The sequence below is a fragment of the Marmota flaviventris genome, chromosome 20 (genome assembly GCF_047511675.1).
Source record: "Marmota flaviventris isolate mMarFla1 chromosome 20, mMarFla1.hap1, whole genome shotgun sequence".
Taxonomy (NCBI): domain Eukaryota; kingdom Metazoa; phylum Chordata; class Mammalia; order Rodentia; family Sciuridae; genus Marmota; species Marmota flaviventris.
In genome coordinates, this window is record NC_092517.1 from 6,073,509 (window position 1) to 6,096,117 (window position 22,609).

Sequence of the window (22,609 nt, forward strand, 5' to 3'; positions counted from 1 at the left end):
AGGGGAAGGGTTGCCAGAGATCTTGAGAAGATACAAGACGTGGAACCATCATCTAGGAGACACAGAGAACAAACAGACCAGGAAACCCTCCTGGAGTTGGGATCTGAAATCTCCCCCAAAGGAGCTTGGTCCTCAGCTTGGGGCTGTCGGGAGGAAGTGGGACCTTTAAGAGGTGGGGCCTAGCGGGAGGTTCTATGTTATTGGGGGTGTGTCTTCAAAGGGGATTGGGGAATGCTAATCTCTTCCTTTTTTCTTTTTCCCCCAGCTGCCTTGAGGTCAGCAGCTTATTCCATCACACACTCCTCATCATGATGTGCTTCATCACCATGGCCCCAAAAGCAATGGAGCCAATCAACCATGGGCTGGAACCTCCAAAATCGTGAGCCAAATGAACCTTTCTTCTTTTTTAGTTGATCATCTCAGATCTATCTGTGACAGTAATGTAAAGCTGACTAACACACACAATATAATAGCCAGGAAGCCAGATAGACTAGTCTGAGGATTGAAATGAATTTCAACTGTTCAGCCTGTTTGGTTTTCTGCAAACATGCTGCTGAACAGATTCAGACAGAAAGTGGGAGAAACTTGAAGCTACCCAGGGATAGTGTTCACCAAGTGAATCAGAAAAGCACAAGGTATCTGAGGATGCAGGTGGGTGATTTTTTGAGTGACTATGGACTATAAACTGGACAATGGGGGAACATGAGCCACCATGGCCAAATGGAAGGATTGTGGATCCCATCAGATCTAAGAAGTGTTGACCTTGGGGTAGCACATGGGGTAAACTGGACGGCAGAAGTCCTATTAGTCTCACCAGGAAAAATATGTAAAATAGGTCTATGTTACCCACAGGAAATGGTGACATAAATTGTGACACATCCATATTATATGTTTCTGACAAGTGATAAAAAATATCATACGGTTTGGCTGCATATACTGGAGTAAATGCTAATGATGGGGGAGAAGCCAAGTGAGAGATAGTACAACGTAGATGGTGGAATCCCACATAAAAATGTGCATTCACAACCAAAAAGGTCACACCCATGTGAAAATAGATATCAAATGGTATAGAAGGGTCTGTCCCAAATTGGTCACTGAGTAGAAGAGTGCAGAACCCCTAGAAGATAGTTCCCTGGGGAGAGGGACCCTGAGTCTATTCCCCACCAAATTAACCACCACCTGCCCCGGGCATCGTGGTTGTGCAGGAGTTCAGTGTCACTGTTTTGTGAATGAGTGAGTAACTTTGGCTTTACCCTGGGTATTTCTTTTCCGCTAAAACTTGAAGACACTGTGTTTACCCTTCATAAAATTAAAACTAACCAACCCAATGCAGAACTGAGAATAAATATACTATGGATAGTCCTCAAACACACATTTTCAATTAAGATAGGGCTTGTGAGAGAGCAACGGATGAAATTCTGAACCTTGAAATGATTTTCCTCCGAATGAGTCACATATTTTTTTTTTACTATCTTTTTATGAGAAGCACAAAGGTATGTGCGTTTTCTCTAATGTAAAGACGAATTAAAAAGTAGTTTGTTGCCCCCAAAGCTCCGGCATCTTCCCATGTCATTCCAGAAGCTTCCTCTGCAGAGGGCAAGATGAAAAAAATAAATGACTGTTCACAGACGTCAACACAAAACAACCCCATTATGCTGATTAAAATCGAGCTGTAACGTCTACGGGCTTTTCATGTAACACCTCCGCAATGCCGTTTGGTCTCTCCCGGTGGACTATTGATTCACCAGCCTGATTTTCTTACCTTACTATTTGGTGCTTTATGTAGGTATGTAGGGGAAGGAGTTTTATAGCAACCTCAAATTAGACTTGGAGATACTTCATTCTTAACTGGTTTAAATATTGGTCTCATGAAGCACATTTTTTTTTTTTTTTTTGTAGAAACAAACAGGTTACTGGTGTTGAGAGAGAGAGAGATTGATTAAATTTTTATTTATTCCATCATCGTCTTGTTAGCTATGCTCTGCAAGAGAAGAGCACTTAGGCACCCAGTTAAGTGGGAGTGTCCAAGGTCAGTCACATGCAGGAGGAGGAAGGCAGGCTGGAAGGACTCACTCTCCTCCAGGTTTTTAAAGATTAAGCAAAGAACATTCACCCTCTGCTGGTTGTTCTGGAAAGAACATAAAACAAAGTTAAAGATGAGAGGAGGGTGGAAAAATAAGAGGGGCAGAGACAGAAGAAGTAGAAGAAAGGAAGAAAGGGAGGGAAAAATATCTATCCTGAAGATACTATGTATGTATCCTGTGACAGTCCTGCTGGGGATCCTGCATCTAACCCATGATGAATTCTTCTATTTCATTTTACATTTTCAACTCTAATCTGAAAATGGTCCCCAGAATAGAAACCACTTAGCGTCGGGGCCTTTGGGTGGCATTAAAGTGACATTAGACGCGCGGACAATGACTACCACTTTAACGGATGGCTGCGTATCGTGGTCCTAGGAAAGTTAAATTTGGTCTTGAAAATTTTACAAGATTTCCCCAACCTTAATTTGTTGTTCATTAATACAATTGAAAGTGATCCCCGTGCCTTCCGGGAAGTAAAACCTGCATGTGAGTTGGCATTCGTCACCAGGGGGAGTGACACATTTGTCCAGAGTATCTTCATAGTCAGAATGCAAAAGGCAAAGGTCAAGGGGGGGGGGCGGGCAGCAGGGGACAGAGACCCAGGGGCTTCTCGCCACCATCGCCAAGGGAAGGGGGGAACTTGCTGCGTTCTGTCTTCGGGATTCACTGGTGGATTGCTGGAGTCTCCAAGGCTCTTTCTCCAACCCGGGCCCTGAGGGCTTGGCCCATCCAAGATGTTGAGTGGCCTCTGAGGGTGGGCTCCTTGGGAGAGTGCTTGCCCAGCATGCAGAACGCCCTGGGTTCAAACTCCTGCTCTGCAAAAATAAAAAATTAAATTAAATTTTAAAAAGAACATAGTGCCTGAGAATTTCAGGAACAAGTTTCAAGGTGGAAGAGGGATAAATAAATGGCCCTATGACCTTACCCACACAGAGTCCCCACCTCCCATCCAGGAACTTGCAAAAGGTTGGAACATTGGGTGGACAGAGTAGCTGCCACCTTGAGCTATTCTGAAATCCAGCTAGGTTTCCTCAATTTTATGGCCATCACCATATTCCAAGTCTGTCTTCTGGCACCTGGCCTATAGTCACAGTCATCTAAATGGGCTCTCTTTCTCTGATCTTGACCCCTGCTTGGGATAACATACAGGGGTTTCAAATCTTGGCTCTGCTTCTTATTAGCAATTGGTTGGGGACAAGGAGTCTGCCTTTGTGACCCACCCTTTTGTCATCTCAGAATAGGACAGATATTATCTCCTAAGTGGGATTCTAGCCACACACAATTAGCCCACAACCTGACCTAGCAGGGATTCAAAAATCCTTGCTGTTAACTTCTGAGTAGATGCTGTCCAAACATTTTCCAAACAGGGTATGTAAAAATGTCAGAATTGAGACTCCGAGACACAATGTGCTAGCTTTATTACACACGGTACATGTGAAACATTCCGGAAGTTTGGAGAATAGAGAAGTTGTCTCTGGAAGTGAGAAAATCTGCCTGAGGAAAGAAAGATTACCACACTTATCCTTGTCTTTATAGCATTTTTTAATTTGCTTATTATTTTTTTGTAAGCATGCAAAAAAATTGAGGAGTTACTGTGCTCCCAGATGGGTAAAACGAAACTCTTAGGATGCAGAATTCTGCACACACAAGACTTTACAGAAACCACTGCTACCATCAGACTTTTCTGTACATTGAATTTGCACGTTGGGTGTGTGCACAAACACATGTCAGCTTGGATGAAGTGTGGGCTTTGCACACCTGGGTTAACTTTCCTGTTAGAAATTGTGGGCTGGAAGTGAGGATGCCGTCCAATCTCCGTGGTTTTGTGATGCTCCACGGACCTATCGGCCTGTCTTCCTTGTGATTTCACGGTGCCGGCAGAAGTCTGCCTTTTCTCAGACTAGTCTGGGATCTGGAACTCTAATGAAAGCTTCCTCCATGTATTCTCAGCTCAGCATGTCACCTCCTCCTTGGTGACATCCCCTGTCCTCTTTGAAGTTGTCTCTGCTCTTGTTCTGCACGTTGGATTGATTAGTTTGTGGCAATCTCTCTGGTCGGTAGCCATAGCAGTTGGTTCAGAAATAGAAACTAGGCCCAAAAGACTTAGTCACAGTACTTTTTTCAGAGTCTTTATGGATGACTAGATGGCTATTTGGGGGAGAGATGCTTTTTTTTTCCCTAGCTCTAAATTGGAATGATTCTCACTGAAAAAAAAAAAAAAAGTCAGCGTCTATGCCTGTATTGCATGACTCAACAGTTTCACAAAAGAAGAGAATGACAATAAAATAGAAAAAAGGGTAACCCGAACCTGGAGGAAGAAAAATGAGAAACGACCAAACGTATCATTGGAAGCTCTTAAGTGTTTCTTGTTTATTTCCCGTCAACCTATTTAGGAGAGAGATGCTCTAAAGAATAAGGATACTTTGTTGGAAAGAGCCGAGCATCATGATGATGGGGTTACAGGCACCATGGTGAACCGTGAGCGTATAGGAAGAGGTTTTTTGTTGTTGTTTCTGGTTTTTTTTTTCCTTATGCCTCTTTTTTTTTTTTAATTTATTTTTTATTTGTTCGTTTTAGATGTGTGTGACAGTGGAGTGTACTCCAGGATCCCACTCTTGTGGTTGAAGATGATGTGGAGTTTCACGGGTCCTGTATTCATATATGAAAGTGATGTCTGATTCATTCCACTCTCTTTCCTATTCCTGTGGCCCTCCCTTCCCTTCAAAAGGCAGAAGGAGGAGGACCACGTAGGACGTCTTAAAACAATTATCCTTGACTAGGATGAGAAACCAGGGTGACTCCAGACTGAGAATGAACAGGCAGCCACATCATCCTGTAGAGGTCACAGTGGCCTTTGAGCAAGGTTGTGCATTCTTCTGTGCCTCATTTGTGTCACATACACACGAGGGCGATCTCCTGCTTCACCACCTCCCGGCTGTGTTTGTGTATTTTCTTGGTGAGGGCTGGACAAAAGTGACTCCATTTTGATTCTCGCAAAATTTCTCCACTGAAAATATTTATTGGAGATTCTTAAGCGTTTTACCTCTAACCCCTGAATTTCTAGATATCATAAGGTAAAGTATTCCTCTCTCTTAAGCTAGTCCGGTTGAATTCCTACCCCAGCATACCTGAGTTCTCACTATCGCACATTTTTAAGTGAATAGGATTCAAGGGATGCGCCCATTGTGTTATTTTTTTCTCCGTCTTCTACAGAGACTTAGTTTCAAGCCTTATCATCTCTGGATGTAGGAAAGAGATCCAATGTTTATATTTGCCTGAACGAAACAAAGCACTGTATTAATCAAAAGCAAAAGTGTTCTAGAATGTGAGGCTCCCTGGAAATTGTCCTAGCTGCCATCACCCAGGGGATGACTGATCTACCCCGGCTCAGCACGCAGTCTCTTCAGCTGGTACACCGCTTTGTAGGAAGAGAGCAGATTGAGACTTAATGAAAAGATAGCCTGGGAAAAAATTTGTGTTGGAGGAAAGCCACATCACTCTTTATCTAATGAGCAGAGCTAAGGACGACCACTTACTTGGCTACTCCGAGGGGTTGTGAAGTCAAGAAAAATTAGGACTAGGCAGGAAGAAGAGGGCACTATGTAGACGTGAGCTTGGAACCAAAGGGAAATCAATGTCATCCTTGACTAAACAGATGAGTTCCGCACTCTGGGAAAACCTGCAGTGGAAGAGGAGCAGATCACCGGCGTCTTACATGACAGAACTCGCACCTCACGTGCAGAGGTGGCTCGGGTTCTGCTGACGGGGGTTCACTGCCATGAGACGGGCTGATGGGTTGCTTGGAACCCATGGTTGGATTCCAAGAGAAGAGCCGCTCTCCCCTCCTGCGGTTCAGAGTCTGTTATTCAAGCATTTTATGTGGACAATTCCTGTGGAGGAAGCCATTCATGGAAAATGCCAGGGAATAGCTTTCAGTTTTCTAGGAATATTGATTATTGACGACTACCAAAGACCCATAACTTACTCCCTTGTGAAAGAGTGAATAAGGAAGGGCCCTGGTAAGGATCGGATGGACTCCATGCGTTTGAGGCGACCTGGGGCTGGGAAGGCACATCAGCAGATCTCAGAGACCCCCAGTCCTGACCTGGCTCTAGAAGGTGACATGTGCAGGCTCAATCTCCATGTCCTCACCCTTCCCATGCTGACATCGCAATCCATGGGGCTCAGCCAGCTTCAAGTCCAGTCCTTAGACACAGAGCCCTGTTTCCCTCCGGTTCACCTTCTGTGCTACAGTGTCACATGCAAAATGAAAACTTGGCCACAGTAACTCTTAGCTCCAAGGCCATTATTAATTCCCGTATGTCGCAGGCTGAGCCCCGGGGGCTTTTAGCATGAAGCAAGAGGCACTTCATACCTCCATGGACTTTGGTCTCTGGTTGCAGTTTCCCGCTTGTGTATCAGAAGACATTGCTGAGCCTAACAGAGCAGGATGTTAATCTGGGTTTCATTCTTTCCAAATTATTTCTTCTTGAATTTTCATGCAAACAGACTTTTGTGCACATCGCTTCCTGGTGCCACTGTAACAAACTATCCAAGTATGTGGCTTAAAAAAAAAAAGGTTCTGGAACCCTGGAACCAGGAGTTGGGCAGCACTAGCTGTGTGTCCTCTGCAGGCCTCAAGGAAACGCCCTTCTGCAGCCCTTGACAGCTTCCTGTGCCTTCTGGGGGAACGCTTGGTACCCCTTGGTTTATACTTACATCCCTCCAGTTTCTTTGTTTTTATGAGACATTTTTTTCCTTTTGGCCTTGGTTGTGTTTTCACACCTACTTCTCCTACCCATGCCAGGGATGGGGTTTAGGCCTATGCTAGTCCAGGCTCCCTGGGTCTCAACCAGATTACTTCTGGAAAGACCCTATTTCCAAGACAGGTCACCATCACAGGTCCAAGAGGTCAGGACTTTTTACAGGACACAGTCAAGTCCAGGACACTTGTCAGGGGTGAACGCTTGGTTATCGGGTCAAAGGCAGGCGCTGCCTTCCAACAACCTGTCCTCCTGGGTCTCCCTGGACTTTACGTGCAGAAGTGATCGACTGTTTGTGTTGTTTATTGAAACTACCCTCACTGGCCTCCTGCTTTAAGGAGATGGTGACCAGCACCCTGGTTATCTAAAGAAAGCAAGTTTTCCATTTCCTAAAACCCTAGGGAGCCTAGGTCGGTGTGTCAAAGGGCTCAGCTTTTGAAGTTCTGACTTTAGCAGTTGCTGATTACACTACAATATCAAAATGTCTTTGAAGTTTCCTTGTAAAAATGAAAGTCTTTCCAATGCCGGTGGGTTTGGCTAGTTACCTACCCCCAGGTACCGAGGGTGCAGACATTCTCATTTTTGTCAAATGTCGGTGCTCCGTGTTGACTTGCTGAAGACCAAGATCTAAGGGAGATGCCCGCTGTCTTGAGAAGCTCCTGTGTGGTAGCTGATGGCCTCTGATCCAGTCACCAGGCACTGGCGGGGAGCCGGGAATTGTCTCCTTCAGACAGAGTGGATTTTGTTCCCTGATCTCCTCTTAGGGTCTGTTCTTTAAGGAAGTAATGGGGTGGGGTAGGAGTGGGGGACAAAATAAAGAGACCCCAGAAACAGGAGGAGAGATCCATCTATTTTTCTCTACAGATTCATGGGTCGTGCTGACCTGGGGGCTGGGAGGCTGCAGGGGGCACCCTGGACAGCCCTTCTAGAACCTTCATGGAGTGCTCTCCTGGCACATGATCCTCTCTTCTAAGGCACTCTTTCAATATGCTTGGGGTTTTCTCTTTACTACTTAGGATGATGAACCTCTGTCCTCCTTCTCACTTGGTTCACATGCATCCTGTCCCAGATGCTTCTGAAGAGAGACAAGACTTTAAAGTAAAAGTCTGAGCAAGTGACCGAAAGGAACAGCAGGAATGAGGCGGGTGGTTCAGAAGGAAGATGGCACATGTGAAAAGATGATGAAATGTCAGAGCAAATATTTTTTAAAAAGTTGTTGGCCTTGGATATGATGGTTTGGATGTGCTTTGTCCCTCAGTGCTCCTGTGCTGGGAGCTGGGTACTCAGTGTGGCAGAGCTTGGAAGAGGGGTGGAGCCATTAAGAAGTGGGGACTAGTCCCAGGAGATTAGGTCACACAGGTGTAACCCTCAGAAGGGGTGGAGCAAGGCAGGCCCAGAGACGGGTTGTTACAAAAGAGCAATTCTGATCCCTGTGCTCTTTCTGACTTCCTGTCTTGTCATTTGCTCTGTCCCTCCTGCTCATTCTCCCACTATGACGCCATTCACTTGATGGGATGCAGCCCAGGGGGTCCCTCACCAGAGCTGAGAAGAAATCAGCCCCATGCCTTAAACCTTAAAAACTGTGAGCTAAACCATCAACCTTTCTTTATAAAGTAGCCAGCCTCAGGTAGCTCATTATAGTAATGGAAAACAGACTTAAACAATGCCAAAAGATATAAAAATCAGAACAGCAGTTCTGTAGAGCTATAATCTGTCTTTTCTAGGGTATGCGCCCTTGAAAAATAGACCTTAAAGTATTCTAAGGAAATAGTAGAATTGGTCAGGTACCTTTGTAAAACTGAGAGATCACCTGTCTGACAACATACACACCCAAAAGTGAGAAATTGTAAGAAACCTGTCAGAAAGGAAATCTGTTTCATCTAAATGGAACATTAGATTTGCTAGAATCTAATGCTAAGGTTAAGTCCAAAATAATATTACATTTTAAAATACTTTGATACTATCAAATTTATCCATCAAATACTTTTTTCCTGGGTCACATCTAAAAACATTGCTACAACTGATGCCCCAAGGAACACACTGTTTTTTGTTTTTTAGTGGGTTTTTTGTTGTTGTTGTTGTTGTTGGGAACACAAGACTTTGAAGTTTTGCTTCTTGTGTCTCAGAAGACATCACTGATGGAGATGTAGGGAGAGTTAACAAGGCAAAAATAAAGGCAGGTAGGTTAAAGGTGGCTGAAAGTGGATTCCGTTGTCTCAATTACCAGGCCCTTCAATGTCACTGGGTTGTACACGTCACCTGGGAAGTTAAAGTCTGTGGCCATCGCACTTCCTAGGAATGGGAAATCCTGTATATTATGTTTTTAAAATAGATTTTTAAATCTATTTTCATAAACAAAAATTCTAAGGTGAAATTTTTAAATATTAACCAAAAAACATGGAGAAAACCGAGCCTGGTAGTAGTCCCCCTTGCCCCCCACAGAATATTTTCCAGATGGGCGCAGTCTCCTCCATCTGGCAGGAAGAAGCAGACTTCCAAAGTGCAGTAGTAAATTCCTCTCTTGTCAAAGCAGGGAGGCCACTGCTTTTGCTCTCATAAATACCATAGAACGTAGGTGGTTTGGTTAGCTATCTCTGTTTCCACCAGTTCTGCTTCCCAAAGCCTCACTCTCCCTTCTTTTGGCTTCTCTGAGACACCGTATTTCAAAGTGAGCGGAACAGCCTCCCTAAAAAGCTTATCTCAGGCCCCATGACCATCTGACAGTGGCCAGAATGCCTCTCTTGGCGGAGGTTCTTGCCATTTTTGTCAGCAAATTAAAATGCACTTTTTTCTACTTGTCCCCCCCGACCCCCCATCCCAGGGAACATTTTTATAGTTCAGAGAATTTAATAACTTGGAGATTGTTCTTATTTGCTAGAATCTAATGCTAAGGTTAAGTCCAAAATAATATTGCATTTTAAAAATACTTTGATACTATCAGACTGTTGAATAATTACGGGCTGTGTAAGTTCACTGGAAGTTAATAAATGTGGTTGGCATGTTGAGAAGGTTTCAAGTGACCTCTGATGCCTGATCTTAGCAATGTTAGCAAGAGGCTTTGGGGTGCAGCAAAAAGCCAGTGCATGTGACCCTGGGGAGACCTAGGGAGAGCTAAGGTGGAGATGAGGTCAGAGGAGGAGGTTGGTGAGCAGACGCAGAGTCAGATCTTGGAATTTCTTTACAGTAAGGATTTGGGCCATGACCTAGTAGTGTTCAGACTGAAGGACTTTGACAAAAGGAATGGCATTACTTTAAGCTACTAGGTGATTTTCTCTTCTAGAACAATAACTATTATTCCTGGCCCCCTGTGCTGACAAACTATGAGTCAGTTAGTCAGTCCACAGACATTGAGCAAATTCATAGACCCAGAACCAGAGAATTGAAATAGGCATCAATTGACCCATTTATTTGTAAGAATGGCAAAGAATAACAACAAAGAAAAGTCTTCAGTTATTTTTTTTTCCTGAATGGCTCAAATAAATAACACTAGGTAGTCTAAAGAGGACTCCATATATCATAAGTGATTTATTTCATTTTCTTTGATTATATGCCCTTACATGAATTTTAAAAAGACTCTTTAAATCATCTTATCATCTTAAGTAAAATTTGATATTATTAGGTTTCTTGCTATCCAGTTTAATAGATTTTTCTTCCTACTCACATTACAAAAGCAATTTAATTTTCAAAATTGGAAGAATCATGAAAACAATTTATTTTATGCTAAACATTTTTTCGTACAGATAATTAGGTTATATCTCCAATGCATCCTTTTAATGTAAATTCAACTAGGGTAGGGATTTTTTTTCCCATGTTTTTTTTCCCCTCATATTTCATCTCATGTCAGAGAAAGAAGTATGATCGAACTAAGAGAATATATGTTTCTTTTAGAACAAATTGAACTTCTCTGAGCCATTTTTCTTATCTTTTATAAAAACAGAAAATACTGATGTTGCAAGAATGAATTCAGATGTACTTTACCAATGTGGTGGTCCTAGACTGGTACATATGAAATTTCTGATAAATATTTAGTGAATAGGTGGAGGCTGTATTATTTACCTTACCTAGGAGACATTCTCTCCCACCTGGTTAAAGTGAACACTCTTCTCTGTCTTACGCCATTTCTCATTCTCAGCCTTCAGCACATCTTCCATGGGTTATTTCAGTAATATTTAATTCACTGACTCTGTTTCCTCCCTAGTGGAGTATTTTCATCTCTTGCTTTCGGGTTCAAATTGGCTGCCAGTACCCAGGATGGCAGAAGACATGTCTTTTATGAGCCAATTTGGATAGCTTGTTAATTTCAGGAATTAAGGAGTCTTGGGTTCTACCTGGTTTCAAGGAGATGGAGCATTTTTTAAAATTTATTTTTAATTTGTTCTTTTTAATAATACATAACAATAGAATGGATTTTGACATATTATATATACAGGGAGTACAACTTCCCACTTTGGTGGTTGTACAGGATGTGGAGTTACACTGGTTGTGTATTCATATATGAACATAGGAAAGGTAAGCTCGAAGATGAGCATTTTGACATAAACATCATGGTGCCTTTGGAAGGGTAGGGTAAACTGAGATATTTTTACAGTTGGGATCTGGAATGTCCTTCAAAATAGTTCATTGGAAGCATGGTCCCCAATGCAGCAAGGTTCAGAGGTGTGGTTTTTAGGCAACAAGTGGATCATGACTTCATCACTGGATTAATCCATTTGATGGATTAGTTCACTGATAGCTGAATGGAACCTAGCTGGAGGAAGTAGGTCACTGGGGCGGTGCCCTGGGAGGGTTTACCTTCTCTCCAGACCCTTCCTCCCTCTCCCTCTCCCTCTCTTCTTCTCTCCTGCTCTCTCTCACTCTCCCTCTCCCTCTGCTTCTGGGCCGCCATGATCTCTGCAGCTTTCCTCTGCCACACCCTTCTGCCAAGACATTTCTCCCTTGGAGCTGGCCAGGCATGGGCCGAACCTCTAAAACTGTGAGCCAACGCCTCCTCTAAGTTGTTCTCGTCAGGTGTTTTGGTCACAGTGACAAAATACTGACAAACAAACATCTGGAATATTTGTTGACTCTCACCTTTCAAATCAAGATCATTATTTAGCCTCTATTGGAAGACTGGTCTTTATGGTCCTTGTCCAAACTCACATCCTTCAAGACAACTCACCACCTCATCCTTGGAGCACAGGTTAACACACAATTCCCCACAACACTGCGTGCCTGTACCTGCTCCATTGTGATGTATTCTTTGTTATTTTCTCCAACCTCCAAGAAGACCCAGTTGCAATCATGCCCTCTCCTGCAGACCCTCTTCTCCCTTCTGCAGTGGGTATTTATGGCTCCCTTCTCTGAATGGCTATGGTAATTACTGTGTGTTACTCACGGGGAGCTGAGTGACTCATCTCTAATCCTGTCACCTAGCCATAATGTATGCATCTGCTTATCAGGGCTTTGGCCAGTGGTGTCCTCTTGAGCCCCTGCTCAGGGAAACTGGCAGAAGTTGCGGGACATGGTCAGGTTTTGCAAATGTCCATCCACAAATATTTGCTAATAATTCGTACCATCACTGAATCAGAACACACGTGCTTCAACAACCCGGGAAAGGTTTTGTACTTTTGAAATGTTTCCATAGAAACTACTCATTTGCAAAAACGAGTGGGCACCGTGAAGGAATGGATTAAGCAACACTGTGAGTCACAGGTTTAAGATCTGGAGTTGGGAGCCGTCCCTTCATGCAAATATCTCAAAAGCGACTTCAGCAGGGAGAATAAGGGGTACCGAGTGACACAGTGTGGATGGATGGATCTTTTGATTTAACTTGTCCGTGTTGCCTTATTCGATAATATATTTTCCTCTTCCTTTTCACATCATTTACTTTTAGTTTTAATGGCTTTCAAAGTGTCTGATGGGGCTTTGGATGTGGCTCTAGACAGACAAAAAGTTTCTTTGTCTTTTTTTTGTCCCATTCCTCTCTTTTACACAAGGTCAATAACAGGCTTCAGTGTTTTTACAATTACCAGGAGGCTGGGGTTTGTTATTGTGTGCTGATAAATGTGCTGATGCCTCCATTATTTATGGGAAGAGATAAAAGTCATGCAGCCTTCAGAGACAAAAGGCAGGTATATGTTTTATATCTGTGTTTTTGATGAGTTCTCTCTTAGACATCGTACCTTTCATAGCCCAGTGACTACCTAATGTAAATTTCAGGAGGAATAAAGCTGTCACCATTTAGTATTTTTTATGGCTTTACATTTATGCAGCAAGGGAACAAACATCTCACTTTGGAAAACTGTGCGAATCAGGTAGAATGAAATTGTTTTTTATATTTATTTATTTATTTTACTTTTTAAGTATTTATGTGAGAGAAAAAATGACCCAAGCTTGGGGGTCATTTCTAGATCATTTTTTTTAATGTGAAGGACAGAATAGCCCCCATGATTACAGTGCTTCTGAAATATATTAAAATAGTCTGGCTTCAGGAGACTTGAAACCAAGGTAGATCACATTTATTTCAAAATAAACAAAATTCTCTGTGATGGCAGCTACCAAAAAGGATAGTATTATTATTATTATTTTGGGGTGTGTATGTGTGTGTGTGTGTGTGCGCGTGTGCGCACGTGCACACAAGCACTGCAGATTGAACTCACGGCCTTCTGCATGTGAGGCAAGCCCTCTACCAACTGAGCTAGGTCCCCAGCCTAGAATAATATTCCTGACTGATGGTCAGCAGAGCCCCAGTCCTGGCTCTTTGTGGTTGTTTCTTTGTTGATTTTGTCCCCTTCTGTGGAAAGTTGGGATTTAGGTGTGGCTCTGGGATACAGAAATCGGCTGGTGCTCTTGGGGACAGTGTCTTTGTCCTCGGTGGTATGGTTCATTCTCTAAGTGACAATTTCCAAGGCTTCCCTGTTGATCCTTTTAAAAACCATCGACTGAAATTTCCACATGAAAAGGCTCATTTTAGCCTTCTGACTTTTAATTCTATGGTTTTTGTTTCCTTCTTTTGAATACATTCCAATTATCTGATGAAAGAACGTTGCAATCTCACCATTTGTTTTCCTGAACATAACATCAGAGTGGCTTTAAAATCCCTAACTTTTACGCTTCCCCGTGAATCATATGTGATTGAGTTGTTATTGACTCATTTTTGGGTCACGTTACTAAATGCGGCTAGTCATTGTATTGCAAGCAAAACATGGTAAGTGAAAAATTTTTAGAAACCATGGTGGGCAGTCAGAATAAGAGCAAACCACTTACCAGGTCAGTCTGACTTACAGTCTTCATCAGGCCTCTACAGTACTTACTGGAACATTCCATTATTATTTCCCCTATGCTCCTTTTTCTGTTTTTAATTTTTTTTTTTTTAATTTTTTTTTTCCTCTTCATCTACACATGGATTGAAAGCACCTCTCAGTCAGTCTCTGCTCAGCTTCTATCTTCTGGCTCTTCTCCATTTAGCAACCAGAAAATTCCTCAGGGGAAACTGGTCCCTAATCTAGTGCTCAAGTCTGCATGTCCCTTCTTGCAGGATTTGACTCTTCACACCTTTTCTGCCTATTCTCAGGAGATCACTGGAAGCTTCACCACTGCATGTGTGTCACCTGTATCCTCTGTGACCTTGCACCATTTAACAAATTCGCTGGGCTGGATGGGCAAGGATGGGTTTGCCTTGTTTGGCTCCCTTCTTTCCAGGACACTGGCTGCATCGAAGTGCTCTCAGCCATTTCAATCATGCTCCGGGGATTTCTTTTACTCAACTTCTCTAGTTGGTCCTTCTGGGAGCCTTGATCCCATAGAATCTATTTCCTCATCATCAACAGTGAGAGTTGGTGGGCAGTGTGATGAATTCAGTAAGGCACTCCATGTGCACTCCAGTTGTTTCTAATTTCAGAAATACAGATCGTAGTAATGAAATAAATTCAGAATATGAAATTGTCCTTGCGTCTGATCTTAACCAGTGTTCATCCAAGTAAACAGAAGTGAGTACAAGTGCCGCAGTCCGGCTGCAGCAAAATAACCGGGGAGTGAGGAGCAACTTGTGTACATTGATACAGCAGGAGTGGGAGCTGTTTATTGTAGGACAGGAGCGGTATATATACATTCCACACAGCTTATCTAATTAACATAAACTAGATACAGCAGTCAACCAATAAGGAATCTCCACACTTAATGGCTCGCTGGCATTACTTCACACACCACTCCCTCTGGCAAAATGCCAGGCGCCATCTTGACTTGCTTACAGACTCTAACAACAAGTATTGCAAACAGAGGGGATATCATGCAGGGAAACACTGATAAATCTGTTGGAAGAGCTGGAGGAGCAGAAAGGGAAGATGAGGTCCCTAGAGGGTTAGTAGCAATGGCACCGTGCCATTACCCTTAGCAGTGAATGATGACATGATCCAGCCCCCTTGCCTAGCATGTCGTCTGGGCTGCTGGGCCACCTGTGGCTGCAGTAGCTGCTTTGGAGTGGCAGCCGTCCTACTTGCTAAGAGCCAGGAGCCGGTTTTCTTGGGGACACATCTGAAGCTATGAAGCTCGGAAGCTCCAGGTACAGCCTGCCATGTTCCCAGTGCTACCTACCAAGGCTGCCCATGGGTCTGTGACCACTGCTGCTGTTGCACTGCACAGCCTCCACAGGAACCCGGGACCTAGAACTGTCTTCTGCTGCCACCATGCTACCTCTGCCTTCTTCCTCCTTCCCATTTCCTGCGGTAGGCATCCACTCTGGGAACCCAGGTGCTGAGGAATTCAAGGAGAAATGCAACTTGTAGGGTATGGGTCCTTGTTGTGACCCAGAAGAGGCCACAGAAAGGCAAGAAGGAAGCCAGGGCCAACTGCCAGATGGCACAGCCAGATGACAATAGCACAAATGGTGCAGGAACCATGTGTCTGTTTGGCGGGTATGTTAATTGAGGCCCAGAGAGGGGAAAGGCTCTGTTTGCTTAATATCTCTGGATACTTGGACAATGGGTGAATTGTCTTTTCTGGGAATTTCAGGGTTCCTGCTACTATGTAATTGTGGTTTAGACACAGAAACCAATCAGTAAGTCTTTCTCTACCCATATTAAATGTGTATGGATATATAAAATACACTCAGGCTCAACTGGGCTGCTGAGTCGGCTCACCATGAGAGCAGCACTGACAGCCAGACCCGCCCACCTACATAGTGTATTTGACTCTGCATCTGTGAATTTTATGAAAGAAAAAATATATAAGGTTCCAGATGTAGTTTAAAAAATTAAATGTGCTATATATATAATATATTTTATATAAATATATAAAATATATAATGTGTAAATATATGTTTTTATAGATATAAGTATTTAAACTTAAATATATAATTGTTTATATGATATGTAATATATATTTATAAATATATAAAAATATATTTATATTTATTTTTATATATATTTATATATAAATATATTTATATGAACACCATATAAAAATATAAATATAAATTTACATATATTTTTATATATATAGGATATGTAAATATGTAAGTGTTCATAGATATAAGTATATATAAACTTAAATATATAAGTGTTTATATATTTTTATATTATATATTCTATATATTTATGTATATTATATATATTGCACATTTAATTAAACTACATCTTCTGGAAACTTATATATATGTATATTTTTTTTTTCATAAAATTTGCAGATGCAGAGTCAAATATGCTATGTAGGTGGACTGGTCTGGCTATCCATGGTGCAGTCATTGTGAGACCACACAATGAGCCCAAGTGCCATAGGTGGGGGCTGTCAGGGCCCTGGGGTGTCCTGCATCTAACTTCCGCTCACCTCCTTCCCAATACTCTTCCGCTTCGAGCACACGGAGACCTTCCCTCCTGCTTTGCCAACCCTTTAATTGCTTCCTTCCTTTTATGCTCCCACCCCAGCCCCACAATAGGACCCTGTGATATCTCCAGATTCAATTCACAAGTTCATGGTGTTTTCCTCCTAAGTTCTTCCTTTTTCTTTCAAAATAAACCTTGTTCTTTCTTTATGCCCCAAGCTAAATCCATCAGTAATTCCAGCGTGAGTTTCTATATCCTTGGGGTGGGGGACCCAATCTTCAAATCATTTCAGAAATTAAAGGAGAACTCTTGCAGTTCTTCTGGTATACCAAAAGCCAGAAAGTAAAATTCCAGTGAATTTCCGTATTCAAATTTGTAATCGAGTGATTTTCTAACACCCATGAGACCCTCTGGGTATGTAATATTAAGAGCACATACTACTTAAATACTTACTCATGTAATAATATGCACCTTCTGTTCTTTACTAGAAGAATCTTTTTCTTCCTTGATATGCTTTTCTCTTTCTTCTAATTTCCACAGCCCATAGATTTCATAATATTCTAAAATATTAGTATATAAAGGGATGTCATGGATCATTTATTTCCTTATTTTCAGGTTAAGGACACGAGACCCAGATTCGTTGGTGGCTCACTGAAACAAATGGCAGGGCTAGAACAAAATCCTGCTCCCTTGGTCCCTTGGCTTGATAAATATGTCATTCACTTTTTTTTTTTTTTTTTTTTTGGTACCAGGGATTGAACCCAGAGATGCTTGACCACTGAGCTACATCCCCAGCCCTTTTAATTTTTTTTTTTTTTTTTTTTGAGACAGGGTCTCACTGAGTTGCTTAGGGCTTCGATAAATTGCTGAGGCTGGCTTTGAACTTGCGATCCTTCTGCCTTAGCCTCCTGAGCCTCTGGGATTAGAGTCACATCATCTGGATTGCCATCTACTATTGTTTCTTGTTCTTGAGGGGTAAGCTCATAATTCTCAACTTCCAGCATTAAAAAAGCAATATTTTACTAACAATTGGACACCTTCTGGATTTTATAATAGCCAGTAAATAAATTCACAGTCTAGTTCTCATTCTGTTTCATAGTAGGGTGACCCTAGTTAGCAATTATATAGAATATATTTCAAAAAGCTAGAAGTGAATATTTTGAGTGTTGTCACCACATGGAAATGATGAATGTTGGAGAGGAGGGCCATGCTAATTACTCAAATTTAACCATTACACACACCCCTCCCACACATATGTATATGTGTGTGTGTATTTAAACATCACACCATGAATACGTATGATTATTACCTGTCAAAGAAAAAAAAATTTAGAAATCCTTAACTAATGTATTAACAGGTTTAGATGGCCCCAGTTAATAAATTAACAATGAGTCACTAATCACTCTGCATTTTTGTCATTGTGCTTTAAAAAAACACACTGATACAAGCACAGCGCTAATTCCAAAAGGCTGTTTTAGTTAATATCATCTACGAAATCCTGACTTTTTTTCTTTTGCTCTGTCTTTCCTGCTGTCAGCAGAATATGCATTTGTTGGAAAACCTTTTTTTTTTCTTTCTTTCTTTTATCTAACCTCTATCCTACATGTTTTTTATCCTTGCCACTTTTATTTTACTGTAAGCAAATCGAGTACAGTTTCTTTGGATCATCTTGCAAGAAGCCTGTCAATATTGTTACACCGTGGACGTCTCGGGCCTTGATGGATGCTTTACGGTAGAAGAGGCAAAGACCCCAGACTGAGGACTGGCATATTCAATGCACCGACTCTTACACAAAGCATCTTATCTGTGAGGATCAGACTGGGAGGTGGATGTTTCTCCAGCCTCAGCTACAGCAATCATTTAGCCAATTTTCTTCTTTCTTTCCATAGCAATCCCTCGCCTTTCATTTTCCCAAGTGGTTAGCTTGACCTTGCTCATGAGCCTGCCCAGCTACCTCAAGAGTGTCTCTGAGATCTTTCAGGATGTGCATCTCCTACGCATGTGCATCTCAGCTTGCCACCCTGTCCCTCGGCTGGGTTCCGTATGGTCAGTTGTCAGGACCTGGCTTCGACTCCGGAACTCTGGAGCCTTGCTTGATTTATAATCCCTTTTGGTAGGAAATATAAGACACATGGGTAAGGACAAAGCCTATATAACAGATGCCCACTTTTCCATCTCTGACGCTCGACTTTAATTTCTGAAGAAATTAAAATGCTATAAATCAAATAAAGATCTACTCTTGGACTACTTCTTAACTTTCATCAATTATGTTCCTGCCCAGAGGCAACTTCAATCCAGGGGTCATTTCCTATCTCATTCCAATTTCTGCATTTTTAAAACTTAATGCTTTTATAAGTACAGTGTTGGTTGGGGGATTTCTATTTAGGCAGAGAGCAGCACAGGGTAATTATCCTTTTTCAATTTTCCAATCACCATGGTGTTTTAAGATTTATCTGCTTCACAATGTTGTTATGGATATCATCCTGCAGGTGTACATCCATGCTGTTCCTGCTTCTTACCATCAGCCAGTGCTCTAGAGAATTACTGAAGTCTCCTGGTTTTATGGTGTGCATGTGAGGGGGTCCCCCAAAAGTACCTGTGTTGATGCAAGAATGTTTGCAGGTTAGGTGATTGGACGGTGAGAGCTGTGACCTACTTAGTCCATACAGGTTTGAATGGACTGGCTGGGAGGTAACTGTGGGCAGGTGGGGCATGGCTGGGGGAGGTGGGGTCACTGGGGGTGTGCCCTGGAAGAGTGTCCCTTTCTCTGTCTCTCTGCTTCCTCTGTTATACCCTTCTTCTTTGATGTTCTGCCTCATTTCTCATCCAGAACAGTTGGCCAGCCATGGACTGAACCTCTAAAACCATGAGCCAAAATAAACCTTTCCACCTCTAAGTTGTTTTTGTCAGGTCTTTTTGTCATAGCAATGAAAAGCTGACTAACACAGTCGGTGAACATGTGATTTTTCTAGAAAACAAAATTGACCAGTGAAAGGAGCTGTGAGTTTCATTTTTTTTAATGACAATGCCAAATATCTTCCTAAAGAGGACATATCAATTTTGCCTTCTTTAAATAGCATATAAAAATATGTATTGTCCAACACGCCTCCCCATGTTGAGGGTACATAGATTCTAAAAATGACACCTCTGTGTCATGATGTTAATTTAGATTGTCCTTACTATTTCTTGTTAAGAATAGGAAATAGTTCCTATTATTCTGCAATATCATTGATACATAAAAGAAGTGGCAATCATAACCTTAATTTCTTAACATTATGAAATACATCAACTTCCCTTTAAAGTTGAGGAAGTCTTAGTTAGTAAGTCCTTCCTATGCTTTTGTTGATGGCATTCCTGGTGGGTTTCAGATATTTTGCCTGTTTCCAGAGATAAAATGTGGCCCATGATCCGTGCCCTGAAGGAACCCACACTCCACCTGGAGAAACAGATGCCTAAACGCAGAGCCACAATAGCCAAAGGTGTGCTATCTAGGAGGGAGGTTTCAGGTGCAGTGGGAGGACATCGGAGAGGGCCCAGGGCTCCCAAAGGAAAGCGCTGGAGATGACAGGCTGGGAATAGTCCAGGTAGGATGCAGGAAAAGGAAGGTGAGATTAATAGGGGCTTGGCAAGGGTCGAGTCAACAGAAGTATAACATCTAGAAGCTGGGAGCACAGCAGAGTCTATCAAAGACTTGAGCAGCCTCTTTGGCTATGAGGCTAGATACAGCCTGATGTTGGACCTTGAAGAGCTCTTTATGCCTCACACTTACATAGTTTGGATTCTTGTGTTTGTGAAGAATATGGGGAACTATCATAAGACTTTGAATAAAACGTGGCATCTTCAGAATAGAGCTTAGGAAGGATACTCTGGGAATCCCATGGGAGGAGACAGATGGATTAACTGAGGAGATTCCGTGGTGATTAACCGAGTTCAGGAATGTACAATATAAATGGATTTTAAAGATGTTTCCTTGACTGACTTTATTCACTCAAACATTGAGCATTCACTGGGTGGTAGACTGCAGTTCTAGGCATTTGGGATCCAGCAATAAACAACAACAACAACAAATTAAACAGTCTGTGCTCTTGTGAAGCTTCAGTTCTGATATCTTGATCAATTCTGTTGATATCATGAGAGAAATCTGTGATGCAGAGATGAATTGCACTTTCACAGGAGGTTGTAAGAGTTTCAAAAGGCTTGAAACTACAAGAATTGGAGCTTTCATTGGGGGACATTTGATAAAATCTGATAAGTCTCAAAGAGAATCAGCAAAGATTGTAGCATACCAGGCAGGCCTGATTTCTCTATCAGTGCCGGAGGCCCATGGTACATCAGGAAATCAAGAAAAATATTTTACTGCTTTTTATTAGTAGAAAAAAATAACTTTTAGGTCAAAAAAATAATATAATAATATTAATAAACTAATATTAATATTCATTTTATTTCAATGCAATTATAAACTACAGTTCTTAATATGGTTTTGGAGAAAGTGATCCACCAAGCAAGAGTACCTGAAGGCCCTCAAAGTCAAACGGTGGCTCTCTCTTTATTAAAGGCAAAGATAACATTGTTTTTATTTGAATGGGTAAAATGATTTATGCTATTTTTGCCTTGATGATAGTTCTTCCTCTCTGAACTTCTAAGAAACTACCCATTCTCAATTCTAAGTATATCTGGGTTATATTGTATTCATGATTGCTTGGTCCTCCCAAGCTCAACTAACTAATTAACTCTCAGACTCTCTCTTTCTTTCTGTGCTGGGGATTGAACCCAGGGCCTCACTCATGCTAAACATGTGTGCTCTGCCAATGAGCTGTACCCACCAGCTGAAGCTCCACTTCTTGTCCTATCTTAGACATGCCAAGGAAAAAATGGTGGGACAATTCTCTATAATCCATGATTAAACCAAAGGATTTAGAAACATGATAAAATCATTTATTCCATTCCTCATGTTCTCATGTGATTTTATTGCATTAAACTCTTACCCCTTTTACTCTTACAATAGTGTCTCATTTACTGACACCTTGTGGGAATAAGCGAGGGACATCATCTTTGCCAGGTTGTTACCTGCCTTTATTCCTAGACAGGATGGCCTTAATTTCTCTTCTGGGAATAGGTAAAAGGTTAGGTCATCTCTGAACGTCTCAGACTGTGACTTAACTTTCTGAGTCTTCTTGGTACACCTCAGGAGGCTAATTGGTTCTTCCAAATAAGGATGCGTTTCTCCTTCCAGAGCTGCACCTCGTAATGTTTCCCGTATTTCTATCAAAAGAAGCAAGGGTCCCTCCCTGAGTGTACTGTCTCCTGCAAGGTGAGGATCTGAAGCAAGACTTCTCACAGATGCATTCCCCCTGAGATCTACTCAGAGAAGCAGGGAAAGACATCACTTGCTCTGAAACGAAGATACTATTATAGTGTATTATCGGGGTCTAATGATCAGCACAAAACTATAACTTGCTTTTACTTTTGTCATAGGATATACTCATCATAAGAAGTGCGACATCATTCTTCACCACCCTTTTCTAAACGTGCAGTTTTAGATAATTTGCAGATCAAATGTGAGCAGCATTTTTTTCAATGAATGCTTGGAGCATCCCAATGTCTGTCCCTAAAGAATTCCCATTTGTAGAATATATTGCAAGCTACTCTCTCAACGCATTGGTGGTTTTGACCCTCCAAACCTAAGCTAAGAATTTGGTAACAAAAGTCTTTCACAGAAGCAGTGTTCCATAGCTGTAGAAAATAGCAAGATGGCTAGAAGAAAATGAAATTAGAGCATAAGGGTAGCCTATGTGGAGTGCACTTGGATGCATGGTGCTGTAGAATACACTTATCCACATTTTTCCCCAGTGTGTTTCTTCCTAATGAGACGTTGTGGTAACCAAGGTCTCAAGTCTAGCCAAGGTTAAACTGTTTATCTTCATTATCGCCAGCCCTGGGGAATTTAATGGTCCTCAGAGTACAT